This window comes from Mauremys reevesii, linkage group 12 (assembly GCF_016161935.1).
Source record: "Mauremys reevesii isolate NIE-2019 linkage group 12, ASM1616193v1, whole genome shotgun sequence".
NCBI lineage: Eukaryota > Metazoa > Chordata > Testudines > Geoemydidae > Mauremys > Mauremys reevesii.
In genome coordinates this window covers 27,527,660-27,542,330 of record NC_052634.1, presented here as the reverse complement: position 1 = coordinate 27,542,330, position 14,671 = coordinate 27,527,660, and the positions used below count along the sequence as shown (strand labels likewise).

The following is a 14,671-nucleotide window of genomic DNA, read 5'->3' as shown; positions in this document are numbered from 1 at the left end:
AGCCCCTACTATCCCAGTCCTGACCTCCAGCCTCATAGCTCTGCTGGTGCCCCTCACTCCCGACCCGCAGCCCCCTAGTCTCCCTCCAGCTCTGCCGGTGCCCCTCATTCCCGACCCGCAGCCCCTGCTATCCCAGTCCTGACTCCAGACTCACAGTTCTGCTGCTGCCACCTACTCCCGACCCGGAGCCCCTTAGGCGTCCACCAATCTGACGGTGCCCCTCACTCCCAACCCGCAGCCCCTCCTATCCCAATCCTGATCTCCAGATCCACAGCTCTGCTGGTGCCCCTCACTCCCGACTTGCAGCGACTGGGCTTCCCGCAGAGCTCCCCAGTCACTGTGCTGCCGGTGCCCCTCACTCCTGACCCACAGACCCCTGGGCTTCCTTCAGCTCTACCGGTGCCCCTCACTCCTGACCCGCAGCCCCCAGGGTTCCCCCCAGCTCTAGTGGTGCCCCTCACTCCTGACCCGCAGCCCCTGCTATCCCAGTCCTGACCTCCAGACTCACAGTTCTGCTGCTGCCCCTCACTCCCGACCCGCAGCCCCTCCTATCCCAATCCTGATCTCCACACCAAGAGCTCTGCTGGTGCCCCTCACTCCCGACCCGCAGCCCCCTGGATTTCCCGCTGAGCTCCCCAGTTACTGCACTGCCAGTGCCCCTCACTCCCGACCCGCAGCCCCTCCTATCCCAGTCCTGACCTCCAGACTCACAGCTCTGCTGGTGCCCCTCACTCCCGACCCGCAGCCCCCTCGATTCCTCGCTGAGCTCCCCAGTTACTGCGCTGCTGGTGCCCCTCACTCCCGACCCGCAGCCCCTTAGGCGTCAACCAGCTCTGACGGTGCCCCTCACTCCCGACCCGCAGCCCGTGCTATCCCAGTCCTGACCTCCAGACTCTCAGCTCTGCTGGTGCCCCTCACTCCTGACCCGCAGCCCCCTGCGCTCCCTCCAGCTCTGACGGTGCCCCTCACTCCCAACCCGCAGCCCCCTCGATTCCTCGCTGAGCTCCCCAGTTACTGCGCTGCTGGTGCCCCTCACTCCCGACCCGCAGCCCCTTAGGCGTCAACCAGCTCTGACGGTGCCCCTCACTCCCGACCTGCAGCCCCTGCTATCCCAGTCCTGACCTCCAGACTCTCAGCTCTGCTGGTGCCCCTCACTCCTGACCCGCCTGGGTCACCCCTGGAGCAGGTTAAAGCTGCAGGGTGACAGTGGGGTTGCTGCCCCTGTGAACAGCTGCTGTAGCAGCGCCTGGGCAGGACAGGGAGACCCAGTTATACCCCTCCCCCGCCCCAGCCTGTATCGGGGGATGGGAGCGCTCACACCCTGGGGCCCCTGAGTTGGGACGGAGGGAGGCCCCCGTGCACCAGGGATGCTGTAAGGGCGAACAGGGGCACCCACCCACGCACCCGAGATCTTCTAGGGGGGGAGAGTGGCACCCACACACTCAGGATCTTGTGGGGGGGACAAGGGCATCCACACTCCGGTATCCTCTGCAGAGGGACGGACACCCACACATCCAAGATTCTGTATGGGGGGCAGAGGTACCCGGACACCTGGGCTCCTGGACAGGGGATGGGGGGCACCGAAACATCCGGGATCTTACATCAGAGGACAGCGGCGCCTGCAGCTCGACATGAGACGGGGGCGGGGGAAGCAGGAGCATTTCCCAGTTCCAGGCTGTCCCTGTCTGGCCAAGGCACAGAGCTCACAAGCAGAGTTTAAAGCTCGAGCTGCCAGACAGCAAAACAAGCCGGGCCCTGTGGCTGGTGCCTGTGATCCCAGCTCCTGGGGAGGCTGAGGCTGGCGGATCACTTGAGCTCAGGAGTTCTGGGCTGCAGGGGGCTGTGCCGATTGGGTGTCCGCACTAAGTTCAGCATCAATATGGTGATCCTGGGGAAGCTTAGGGTCCCCAGGTTGCCTAAGGAGGGGTGAACCGGCCCAGGTCGGAAACAGAGCAGGTCAAAACTCCCGTGCTGATCAGTAGTGGGATCGCACCTGTGAATAGCCCCTGCAGCGTAGCCTGGGCAAGACAGTGAGACACGGTCTCTTTGTATACAGACACCCCCCGCAGAGCCTGGAGGGGGGATGGGAGCACCCACACGCTGGGGATTCTGTATTGGGGTGAGGGACGCACCCAAGCAACACATATCTTGAAAAGGGGAACAGAGACACCCACAGATCCTGGATGGGGGCAGGCAGGGGAAACCACACACGGGAGCTAGTTCATGGGGTGGGGGACAGACACCCACCAGAGATCCTGGATGGGAGTACCCACACGCTGGGGATCTTGAACTGGGAGGAGGGAAGCACCATGTACCAGAGGTTCTGAAGGGGAACAGGGACACCCACACACCAGGTGTCTTGCAGCAAGAGCTGCGGTCTTCATTTACACAGGGCAGTGATGGGGAATTAACCACGTCCCTTGCAGAGCTTGTTCCACTAGATGATTAGCCTCATTGTCAGGGCCGGCTTTAGGAAGTGCGGGGCCCAATTTGAAGTTTTGATGGGGCCCCGGCAGGGATGACTAAAACAAAAACACACTTAAAAAACCCCCTTTCATTTCTTCCATGTATTATTTACTTTCCATGACTATATAAATAATAATAACAAAATTATCTATTACAGACATTGCATCATATATTAATTAGCTGATTTGCACTTTCATATTAGGAAAATAATTTGTTTTGATAGTTGTACAACTGATTTTCTTCACTAATGTTTATTTTATTAAAATGTATAAACTATTTCCTTATTATTATAAAATTGCCCCCATCCTTCCCCCCCCTCCAGCGCCACCCGGCCCTGTGGAAACAAACCCTCCTTCCCAGCTCTGCCCCATTGAAACAAGGTTCAGGGGCGGGGAGGAAGAAACAGCACACATGGGGTGACCAGATCACAGCAGTAAAATAGGACCTGCACCCTCCTGCTCAGCCCCACCATCACATCCTTCTTCACCCCTAGCCCCCGCTGGCTTGCTGCATCCCTCCTAGTCAGTCCCCCCCCACCACTCGCCTCCTTTCACCTTCTCCCTCCCCTGCCAGAAACCCCCCTGCCCCCCCCGAGAACTCCTGCTGGCTCACTGCTCGCCTCTTTGCCCACTCACCCCCTCACCCTTCCCTCCAAGTATAACGCCTCATTCAAAGACCCAGGGGTCACTATATTACTGCACATTGCAGTCAATCAATGCAGTTGTAGATAAATCTCTGCATTATGCATTTTTGTATAACTTTTATATGACTTTGTATTGAACCTTGGTAATATGTTATAGCAGGCCCTAAAGGTAGTGTAATTAAGGTAAAAGAAAAATGTCTTTTTGCTTGGAGTAGAATAAGATCTTCCCCCCACTTTGTAATCAGTTGCCCTGTTGAATGAATGAGGAGTGAATTAGGAAGGTGTGGAAGGCAGCACCTCCAGACACCTGCAACCCTTGGAGAGGGGCTGGGAGCCAGACGGAGGAGAGCTTTGCCCAGGCTGAGTGGGACGGAGTTTGGGTGCTGGGTGCAGGCTCTGGGCTGGGGCACAGGTGGGGTGCAGGAAGGGTGGAGGGGTGCAGGCTCTGGGAGGGAGTGCAGAGGGCTGGGTGCAGGCTCTGGGACAGAGTTTGGGGGCCGGAGAGGGGGTGGTGGGTGCTGGGAGGGGGAGGGGAGGGGAGGGGACTGCCATCACATGTGGCTTCCTTCCTCCTCTGCTGCCCCTCACCATAGCCTCGGTGGGGAATGGGGCTGCTCCTTGCCCAGTGTTTGCAGGAGTGGTGGCTGGGGGGAAACCCAGTCAAACTCTGGTTTTACTCTTTCGTTGATGGGTCACTTTAACCCATTACACACCCTTTCCCGCCTCTCTCACCCCGCTTTTCTACTGGGCTTGTTTGCTCTTTTCGGTGGAGCCAGATGAAAACCACAAACCCCAGTGAGAGCAACAGGCTGGAAGACTAGACTGAACCCACCACCCAGCCTAGTCCATCCCAGAGCCCAGAACTGAGGACAAATGTCCCCCCACCCTCAGGCCACCTGTTTCCACTCCTGGCCTCTCCCAGCACTTCCAGCGATTCTGTATGGCTGCATCAGGCGGGATCTTAACCGGACTCTCCCCGCTAAATTCACCCCTGTTTTGCAACCACTCTGCACCAAGAGCACCTTCCTTCCCTGCCTAGAGCTGCTGGATGGCTAGAAAGCTGAGCTGGGCATTTGATTGGTCTGGTATATTATCATGCCCCCCCTCAAAAAAACCTTAATATCCACACAGCTTTGGGGGGGGATAGCCCCCCCCAAGCCGGTCTAATTTATTGTTGTAGGGCAAACAAAGGAGCCATAGTTTTATGGAAATATTCAGCCCCTACAGCGGTCTTGCAGCAGGGAAAGCAGAGTTGATGGGAAGGGAACTGGTCTGGATAGAAGCCCCAGTCCTCTTCCTGTGCAAAATAATTTGGAGAGGGGAATCAGATCACTCCGTGCCTCAGTTTCCCCTCTTGCCGGAGGGGGGCGCGGGGGAGAGAAGTCTCAGCCTGCCTGTTGCAGACCTTTCGCATTCTCCCCTCTTGATGTATTTGGTTTCCTCCTCCAAACCTCCCTCTCTCTCTCACCTGGAGTTCACAGCACTAAGTACCGGCTCGGGGCTTTTTTCCTGGGTTACATGATCCCGACTTTAGTTTTGAACCAGACACAGGCAGGCACCAACTCACCCTCAAACAGCAACACCACGAAAACCACAGAACCAGCCCAATATTACAACCCTCCGGGGAATCACAGGGTCAGACACTCACGGCTGGAAGCCCCAGCAGCTGCTCAGGTGAGTGAGGTGCACGGCAGAGATTCCTGTCTCCCACCGGACAGGAAGCCCCCTCGGCGTCTCCTCCAGGTGAGTGCTGGGGGTGGGGGAGGGGAAGGAGGGCTGCAAAGCACATGTGCCTTCCCCCTCCCCCCCCCTGACCTGCAACACCCAGGCGGCTGCCTCTGCCTCAGCCGGCCAGGGTCTCTCGTTGCCTAGCAACAACAGCTGCTGCTTCCGGGAGACGCTGCCGGCGCGGGGCCCTCTCAGGCGCGGGGCCCAATTCGGGGGAATCGGGCAAATCGGCCTAAAGCCGGCCCTGCTTGCAGCCCTCCTCTTCCGCCCTGCCTGATGGGGGGAGTATTGAGCCTCCCTCCCTTAGGCCCTTCAGCATCCCTGGGGAACACCAACGCCGCCTGAGTGACTTTGGGCCAGTAGGTCAACCAATAGGGCTGCCTCCTAGGCCAGGCTGCAGCCCAGCTTCAGGACTCAGAGGAAATGGAGCTTGTATCCCTACCTACAGGACTCCAGGCACGGCCAGGCTTCTGGATCAAACGTCCCTCTTGTGCTCAAGTCACAACAGCTAGCGGGTAAAAGACAGGCTTTCATGGCCTTTGAGAAAGCAAGATCGAGCCTTGGAAGACCCAGCAGGGTTTGTGGCACAGGAATTGCCCTCAGATCCTACCGAGACTTCAGCTCAGATTGCAGGATTCAAAGTCCCGAGTGCTGCCCTTACACCATGGGACCAATAGGGAACCCCCAGACCTCTGCTGAGCTCTGGTGAGGATGACCCTGTGGGGGCAGCCCTGCCTTTGCTCACCAAGTTGTCATGCAGCAGTTTGCTGCAGCTCCCAGAGGCCTTTCTTAATCCAGCCTGAGAGGCCAGTGGCCATGTGAGGAAGTTGCCCCTTCAGTCCCAGGCAGTACATGGCCCTTCCTAGGAAAGAACAAGTCCTGGGGAAAAAGGTGATATCAAATAACATCTTGGAGAGATGCCTTCTTTCCTTTTGTGGGGAACTGTTCCCTTTACCTGACCAGGGACTTGAACCCTGGACCCTCAGATTAAAAGTCTGATATTCTACCAACTGAGCTAGCCAGGCTTACACATAAAAAAAGCAAATTTCATGCAGAAGAGAAACTAGTCATGAAAATGAGGGCAGGAAACAATACAGAAAACCTGCTACTCTCACTCTCTTAGCAGTCCTAGCCCCAGCCTGCTCCTCCATCCGGCGCCCTGAGGCCTTATTCTTTTTTCAGTTAAATATCAAATCCCTGAGAAAACACAGTTATACAAAGCAAAACGAAATCACAAACAGAAATGTCATTGGAAATACAGAAATAAAAAAGGAAAATGCAATCCCCATCACTTTATCGTGTCGGGGCCATTCCTGTATCGAGAGCACCCGCGAAGGTCCCTGTGTGCTTACGAGAAACCTGGAGGAACTCATACCACAGCCTGAACATGAAACTCAACTGCTCCCAGGTGCCGCAGAAACCCTTTTCCAGCTGTGACGTTGCAGTCCATAGGATTTTATGAAAATATGCTAATGAGTGTGAATATAAAGTGACTGGACTATGCTTCATTCAAAAGGTCTCTTGTAAGGTATCATTACAAAGCTTATAATCTACTGTGTGTGATCATCCTATTTGTATGAACCGATCATTCTTGGATCTGAAACTAGAACTATGAACTATAACTCTGAGGTCCTGTTGTAATGATGCAAAGTGTGGGCCATTAATAGTGGTTTGGACTCTTGATGGCTCCTATTAACCAGGACAATTGACTGGAGATGGCTCTGTCCTGAACCATCTGTGAGTCAGGCCAGGAAGAATGAAGGCTTGGGGGTCTCACAGGACATGTGACCATGTCACCTGGTACAGGAATCCATCTTAAACCTGGGGCTCTTCCCCAAGAGAGAGACAAGAATTCCTGCCTTGTACCAAAGCTGTATAAGGGGGTGGAACTGAACAAACATGGCTGCAGTCATGAGACATCCCCTAGCTACCACCTGAGCTGGAACACGGACTATACGAGGTGAAAAGATTGGGCCCAGACATTAAATAAGTCTAGTCTGCAAAATAAGCGTATTGGAAGATCTCTGAGGGTGAGATTTGATCTGTATTGAGTTTCATACTGTATTAGGCTTGGACTTGCATGTTTTTGTTTTATTTTGCTCTGTGAAAAATACAAGGTCCATAGAGAAGGAAAAGAAAATGCCTTAGAAAAGTCTCTGTGTGTGTGTGTGTGTGTGAGATGGGTGGGAGGGTGTCTAGAAACCACTCTCCTCTAGTTTCTTTTCTCTGATTTCCTGTAGAAAATCTGAAGCAGGGAGCAGAAGCCATTGCCTTCTCTGAGGCTTGAACTCAGGACCTTCAGATTATGAGACTGACACGCTACCAACTGCGCTAAGAAGGCTTGGAAAAGTTTTCGGCTCAGTGTATATAGGACCCTCCTACAGCAGTGACTGGGGCAGGGAAGGAGCCAGGGATGTGCTGGAAGAAGCAGGGAGCTCTGGTGACCAGAGACTTTTCCTGGCAGCTTTCACAGCAGCAAAGAAATCAATTCAGGCTGCCAGTGAACAATCTACTGGAACTAATGGCAGCACAGGGGGGATGTTTCCAAGCTATGCACCTACTTCCACATTTTAGAACTTACTCTCCTTTTCCTAGTAGGGCACTTTCCATGCAAATTAAGCAAAGCAAGTTGGGGAAACTACACAGGTAATAAAAACCAGTGCTCCAAATAAGGCTTTGTCATAAACAGATAGTTAAGGGTTAAAGTCTGTTTTACCTGTAAAGGGTTAACATGCAGTACCTGGTGACCACCTGACCAGAGGACCAATCAGAGACGAGATAATTTCAAATCTCTGTGGAGGGAAGCTTTGTCTGTGTTTTCTTTGTTTGTCTCAGAACTCTTTTTGAATCTAAGAAAGGCCAGTCATGTCTCCAAGTTCTCCTGGAGTAGTTTCTACTAATTAATAGTGAGTATTAATTAGAAAGGCGAATTAGTCTTATGATTTGTTTTCTACATTTGCAAGTGTGTGTTTGCTAAAGGAAATGCTTTATTCCTGTTTGCTGATTTTGCTTTGACTGAGAAAGGGGGGAGGGGGAATTCTCTCCAGAGATTGATAAGCTTAGACCCTATGAGTGTCCAGCTTGGGCTCATAGAGATTCTGTATTTTTCTTTTTAGTCTTTAATAAATTCTTTTCTATTAAGGACTTGTTTGGTCTTTCCTTGGGTGGATTCTCAGGGAAAGAGAAGGGGGAGGTATCCCTCTGTAGTTAGATCCTGGTATCTCTCCTAGGAAAAGGGAGGGGGGAGGAAGCAGGGGGAATGGTTTGTTTCTCCTGGGTGTAAGAACTCCATGGATTTGGGGCTCTTGGAATCCCCTAGGATTTTGGGGAAGGACTGTGTCTCAATCCACATTCCCTGATTGAGTGGTGGCAGCTTACTAGATCTAAACTAGGATTTTAGTTTAGAGGGAAACCAAGTCGGGTCCCCATCTTTGAACCCACAAGCTCAAAGTGGGGGTGAGATCCCAGGACAGGCTTGAATTCATAATCCCAGCAGTAGCCCCCTCTGCGCTAACCAGTTGCACCACTGCAGGTGCCTCTTAGGCAAAGCTGGGAAGCAGGCAGTTATCAGTCTCTGTGATTCACACCTTTGCCTGGTAATTGAAAGGTTGATGCATCAAACCTAACTCAAGATGCGGCTTTTCAGCCATGAGACTCCAGGACATTTTGACAGAAAGAAAATCTCCTCTGTTTTGGTTTAGCCCCATTTGACTCCTTCTGCTCGTCTTCTCCCCCTCCCTCCAGTCTCTTTCCTTCCCCATTGGGGCCATGCAGAGAGGAGCCCCAGTTAGTCTCTGTCACAGAGTCTGTATCCCATAAAGGGAGGGAGGGAGGGGGGGTTGCTCCAAAACACTGATAATGGGGTGGGGAGGGGTGGGCATGGTTAGGGGGAGAAAGGATGGAGAATTAACAGTGGGGCCCAGAGAGATTCCCCCAGATTGGGGAGATCCCCTGCTGCCCCCCATCAGCCAGCTGTGGGAAGAACAACTTGGGATTGCATGGGGAAGCCACCTTTAAAAACACAAGTGTAACATGCTAGTTACATTTTAATAACACCAAAGCCTCCTCAATCCCAGGGTCACGATCACTGGAATGATTTTGCCTTGATATTTTACCAGCCGCAGACACAAAGCGAGTCAAATTACAGTTTCCGTTTGGAGTCAGTGCACACACAAGAATCCGGAGGCTTTTAATTCCTTAGGTTCTGCTGCCATTTCATTTCTGTCCTGTTCCAAGATTTATCATTGTGCAAAGCAACGTTAGGCCCTTGGGAGTGTCCCCCTCAGTGCTGCCTGCCGCCCTTGGGCAATTTAAAAGGGCCCGGGGACCCCCGCCACCACCGCCAGCAGCACAAGGGGACTAAGGCGGTTTCCTGCCCGCCCTCACTCCATGTGGCTCACCACTCCCGGGAGTGGCTGGCACGTCCCTGGTGTGGGGGAGGTCTCCGTGCGCTGCCCCGCCCTGAGTGCCAACTCTGCCAGCTGTGGCAATGGGAGCTGCAAGGGTGAAGTCTGCGGGCAGCCATGCACAGAGACACCCCTGGCCCTCCCGCTTAGGGGCTGCTGCCAGAGGAGGGTGCAGGTTGCTTTTGGGAGATGCCCGAGGTAAATGCTGCACCCCTCACCCTCTCCTGCACCCCCAACCCCAACCCAGACCCCACACCTGCACCCAAACTCCCTCCAAGAGCTTGCCCCCTGCACACCCTCCTGCAGCACAACCCCCTGACTGAGTCCAGACCCTTCACCCAAACTCTCCCAGAGCCCAGCCCCTCTCCCTCCCACACCCAAACTCCCTCCCAGAGCCTTAGGCACGTGTGTGTGGGGGGTGGGGCAGGACTTGGTCCCATTCTGGGCACCACCAAAAATTGTACAAACCTGCCGCCCCTGTCCAGCCCAACCTTCTGATGATGCACCTCAGCCCACACCCGTGCAGGGTTTGAAGCTTCCATTGCTTAAATTCCAGGACACTGAGGGATTTCAGCTCCCCTTTGCCCAGAGGAAACCTTCACCCCACTCCCAGCCAGGTTCTTGTCCATGGGATCACTGTAGGGGGGCTGGGTCCCGCTGGGTCTTTTCTCTCTCTGTGACAGGCCAGGGTGCAATAACTGGGGCATCTGAGCACCCAGGACCTTCTGTGGGGCTGTCATTCCCCTTCCCCTTCTGTGGTCTCGTCTGTCATTGACTCCAGCCTTTTTTCTATCCATCATCAGCATCATCCCAAGCAAACTGCACTCGCCTCAAAAAGACAGTGTCCCCGGTGGGTGTAAATCACTGACCTCTCTCCTCCCTGAGCACTGACTGCCCCTGTGTTTCCTTGCCTCTCAGTCTGTGCAGATGGGACCTTTCCCTCCAGTGCTGGAGGATTCGCCCTTCTCATCTACCCTTGTCCCAAGCAGCACAGCGGGTGGGAGTCTTACATGTACCAAGGTGACTTAGGAGCAGAAACCACCCCCCAGACCTTCCATGCAATTGGCACTTGCCCCTTAGTGAGCAGGATTGAAACTGGTGCAGGGAGACTGCTGGGCCACATCTCCGCTGGGCATGAGCAAAACACCAGGGTGAAAAAATGAACTTGGAGATGCTGGGGATTGAACCCAGGGCCTCATACATGCAAAGCATGTGCTCTACCACTGAGCTACATCCTCAGATGGTTTAGGGGGGCTATGGGTTACACTCAGAGCCCTCCTGTTTCCACTGCATCCAGTGACCTATAAGCATCACGAGAAGCCCATTCCCCTCTCTGAGGGCCAATCCTGCTCTCCTGGAGGTTAATTGTTCATAGGGGTCACTTTGCAGCAGGGCCAGATTCTATGTGTGGGGCAGAGAGAGTTTGTGCCCTGGACTCAGGGTGCAGAGATACGCTCAGCCCTCTCCCCTGCATTGGGTGGGGCGGTGCTGCCACCCCCTGCTGCAAGGTCATGGTGGGGGACGCTGTGAGCAGCTCAACACCTCACCCTGGCGGCAGAAGTGGGGTGGGGAGCTCCAGGTGTTTCCACCTGCCTGTGAAGTCCAGCTTTCCCCAGCACATTCACTGCGGTGCAATTGGGTCACTGTTTCCATGGCTGAACAGCAAAGAATCATTCCCAGTTTCCCTTCTATCGACAGCAGGATTAGCCTGTGTCAGTGGTTAATGAGGTGGATCTTGTGGTAGATTGTTATTCATTCCCCACCTTGACAATTCACACAGTCCCTTTCCTACTCAAATCCCCAGCACCTCGGTGATCCTGGTAGCAGGGGTTGGGTCCTGAGATTTTCAGGGTCCTTTTTCCCCTCCAGCTGGAGTGAACTCAGCTTTTCCCCCATCCCAGACAATCCATGAAATAACAACAGGGGCATAAAGAAAGAGGGGAGGGAACATCTCACGGCCAGGGCTGGATGTGCCCAGGACCCCCTGCTTGTCCATTGTTTCCATGGAATTTGGCCCCTGCTTTGCACAAGGGACAGAGAAAGATCTTGCTGTTCCAATGTCTGTGCAAGGAAAATTGTGCTTCCCTAGGAAAGAGAGGTGGGAAATGGCCCCATGGTGGGACAATATCCTCAGGATTAAGACCTAATGACTCAGGCTGAGAACTGATAGAACTGCACTCATCTGGGATTTAACAAATTGTCTTCCATGGAGCAGGGCCAGATCCAGCGTTTTTGCCGCCCCAAGCAGAGGGGGGAAAAAAAAGCTGCAATCAGCAGCAAGTCCTTCCCTCCAAGAGGGCCAAACTGCTGCTGAAGCCTCCCCTTTCCATTGGTTGCCCCAGGCACCTGCTTGCTGCTGTGGTGCCTGAAGTCAGCCCTGCCATGGAGACAGTGGGAAGATGGGGGAATCAGGGAAATACCATGGATTCATTTACATTGCAAGTGAAGAATAACTGAAGCATTTCTGGTTTAAAGTCACTTTTCCCTGACTGGGAATTGAACTCAGGCCTTGGCAGTGAAAATGCCAAATCCTAACCACTAGACCACCAGGGAACTGATGTTATTTTTCTTCTCTCTTATGCTACACTTTCTTAGGCTACTTTCTATCCACTTTCTGAAACTGTTCCATTGTCCATTCCCTGAGGGGCTGGGAGCAGAAAGTGCAGGAATCCCTGTACTCAGGGTCACAACCTGAGCCCAACCCAAGCCACTGAAACGAACTCAAATCATGCTTCCTCCAGCAGGATCACAGAGACACACAAAAAACCCCATGAGGAACAATCTTCCTCTGCCTTCATTTAACCCATTGCAACCCTCTCAGCAGCCGACTCTTGCAGGAAGGACACTGATTTGATAGGAGCTCTGGCATAGAGACCAAGGGAGGGGTGTTGCTCCCCCTGGGTGTGAGCTGATCACATTTGGATTCCATGTAACGGGGCTCTGAGCTTTGCCATCTTGTGAGTTCTGAGTGCTGACCCCCCTGGACCCTTCTGCTGGGAGCATGGTGATTGCACAACAGCTGCAAGCCCTTTTCCCGTCTCCTTGTCCTCCTCGGCTTCCCCAGATCTTCCCCAGAAATGGTTCTATCAGGCGCTGGAGGGATCTAAGGACCTGCAGGTTTCCCTCACCCACCTCTTAAGGCAAACTGTGATTCCCTTCTCTGACACTCCTGGGTCAGGCTTCTTTTGAGTTTTTCCTCAGGGGACCTGATTCCCTGTGAAAATGTGTGTGTGGGGAACTGGCTTGTCTACCCCCTCTCTGGGAGCTGAGAAGCTTTTTCAGACTCTCCCCCACTAGATGAGTCCAACAGCACCTCCCACTGGTGGGAGAATCCTAAATGCCACCCTCCCCGCTGGTTACTCTGACCAGATGATGGCGACAGCATGTTAAATCAACCCCAGCTCTCTGGGCTAGAGAGCAGCATCTAACCAGCCTTGTGACAGCTCCGGTTTTCTCGCTGGAGACATAATGAACCAGGAAAGAAGGCAAATGTCAGACAGGGAACCTCAGCTCCGCAAATAAATGCCCTCAGGGCTCCTTCTACACTGCGACTGGGCACTTTACTGACTTCAAATCCGGCCAGCCCAGTTGGTAGAGCATGAGACTCTTAATCCTACCAGCATAAGTTTAAGCCCCATATTGGGCAGCAGCAACAGCTCTTAGGTGTCACTCTTATGCTTATAGTCACAGCCCAAAATGAAATAAATTCTCTGTCCGCTCTACAATCTAAGGCAGATCAGGTTCCTTCCTCTCTGAGCTTCAGTAAAACATGAAGTAAGAACAAATAGAATTTTCTCCTCTTCCATTTTACCCCAGGCAAGAAGAGGGGATAATAACCATTTAATGGATGACTGCAGAGAGAAAAGTTTGGTCTTTATAAATAGGACAACGATCAATTGTTCTCCATGTCCACTGACGGTAGGACAAGAAGTAATGGGCTTAATCTGCAGCCAGGGAGATTCACGTTAGATGTTGGGAACAGCTTTCTAACTCTGAGTGTAGTTAAGCTCTGGAATAGGCTCCCAAGGGAGTCTGTGGAGTCTCTGTCCTCGGAGGTTTTTAAGAACAGGTTGACCAAACCTCTGTCAAGGATACTCTCCATATACTTGGTCCCATAGACAACCTGCTCTGGCTCTGGTTCCCTCCTTCTGCTCCCTGCCTGGGCCGGCTGCTGTGGGCACTTGATCCCACATGGCCCTGACGCATCGTCTCTGCTTGGCCCTGCCTCAGCAGAGAGGGCTGGATTTCATGACCTCTCCAGGGCCCTTGCAGCCGTACAGCTCTGTAATTCGATGCTATCGCAATATAATATAAACAACAACAAAAGTGGAAACACCCCAATGTAACATCTAACAATTCAGCGTGAACTGACATTCCACAGCACAAAGTGACAACACGTAGGAGTGCAAAGCCCGACAATTCAGCACCATGCAAATGAACGCCCCAGGGGCAAAATGACACACTGCAAAAGAGCTCAGCTCAAACCAACGCAACACAAGGCGGTGCAAAGACCATACAACATGAAGCAATGCATCAGAGTGCAAAGTGACACTGTGCAAAACAGCTCAGCATGGAACAATGACACAGCACAAACCCCCACAACAGAATCATATAGAAAGGTGGGGCAGGGAAGGACCCCGAGAGTCAGGGCCAAGTCTCCCTAGGCCACCCCGACAGGTGTTTGAAGAACAGGGAAACAAAGGGCACCAAGAACTCATGTTTTTTGAATGAGTGAAGAAAAGGGAACAGCATTGTCCCCCTCGGGCAGCCCCTGTTCAATTCCAGGTCAGAAAGCAAAACTCTTCTGCAAGAATATCCAAAAAATGTTGTGTTTCACTTCACTTCATAAGTACAGTTGTGTGGCAATTAAGTGATGACCCTAAAGTTTCATAAAAGTGTGGGAAATACGGACGTATCTGAGAAAATGGCTTGGAATGAAGGAAGACAAAAATTGATGGGTCGAGAGAACAGGCCCTGTTTCCCCCTGGTTTGGAGCTTCTCTCACAACTACTGGAATAGCAAAGCTAAGCAAATGGGGTTCTATTGTTGCAAAGGAGATTGAAGTGAGGCCATTTTCTCCAGATAGAATTAAATGGTAAAATGTCAGGAGTGGGATGTTGTTGTTGCCCACAAATTAGCCCAAGGTACTCTGTAAGAACGAGACCGACTCCACACTGAGAGTAATTGGTTTTTAATGAAGGATACAGTGACACACCGGCAACGGGGACTCCGCTCGTTGCGGCCACTGATATGGGGATCCCAGCACCCTACCAGTCGGCCTGGGTCGAAGTCCAAACTTAATAAAAACAAGCTTCTATTTAATCCCACTAGCAGCAAAGCAGCATAGACATAATAAAACATAACTCTCTACTTCACACACCTGTTTCCCATGGCCCACCGCCAAGGACTCTTCACTTGGCAGTCTAAA

General features: G+C 52.8%; 1 protein-coding gene and 4 non-coding genes across 5 annotated transcripts in view; all 5 read right to left on the bottom strand.

The window, feature by feature from the left end:
- LOC120375373 (zinc finger protein 850-like) overlaps positions 1-14,671 on the bottom strand; it is a 477,476-nt gene that overhangs the window by 402,766 nt on the left and 60,039 nt on the right. The window lies entirely within an intron of this gene.
- TRNAK-UUU lies at positions 5,790-5,862 on the bottom strand. The gene has a single exon. It is a non-coding gene; the product is annotated as a tRNA-Lys (tRNA).
- TRNAM-CAU lies at positions 7,106-7,178 on the bottom strand. Its single transcript has one exon. It is a non-coding gene; the product is annotated as a tRNA-Met (tRNA).
- TRNAA-UGC lies at positions 10,410-10,481 on the bottom strand. Its single transcript has one exon. It is a non-coding gene; the product is annotated as a tRNA-Ala (tRNA).
- Positions 11,725-11,796, bottom strand: TRNAE-UUC. The gene has a single exon. It is a non-coding gene; the product is annotated as a tRNA-Glu (tRNA).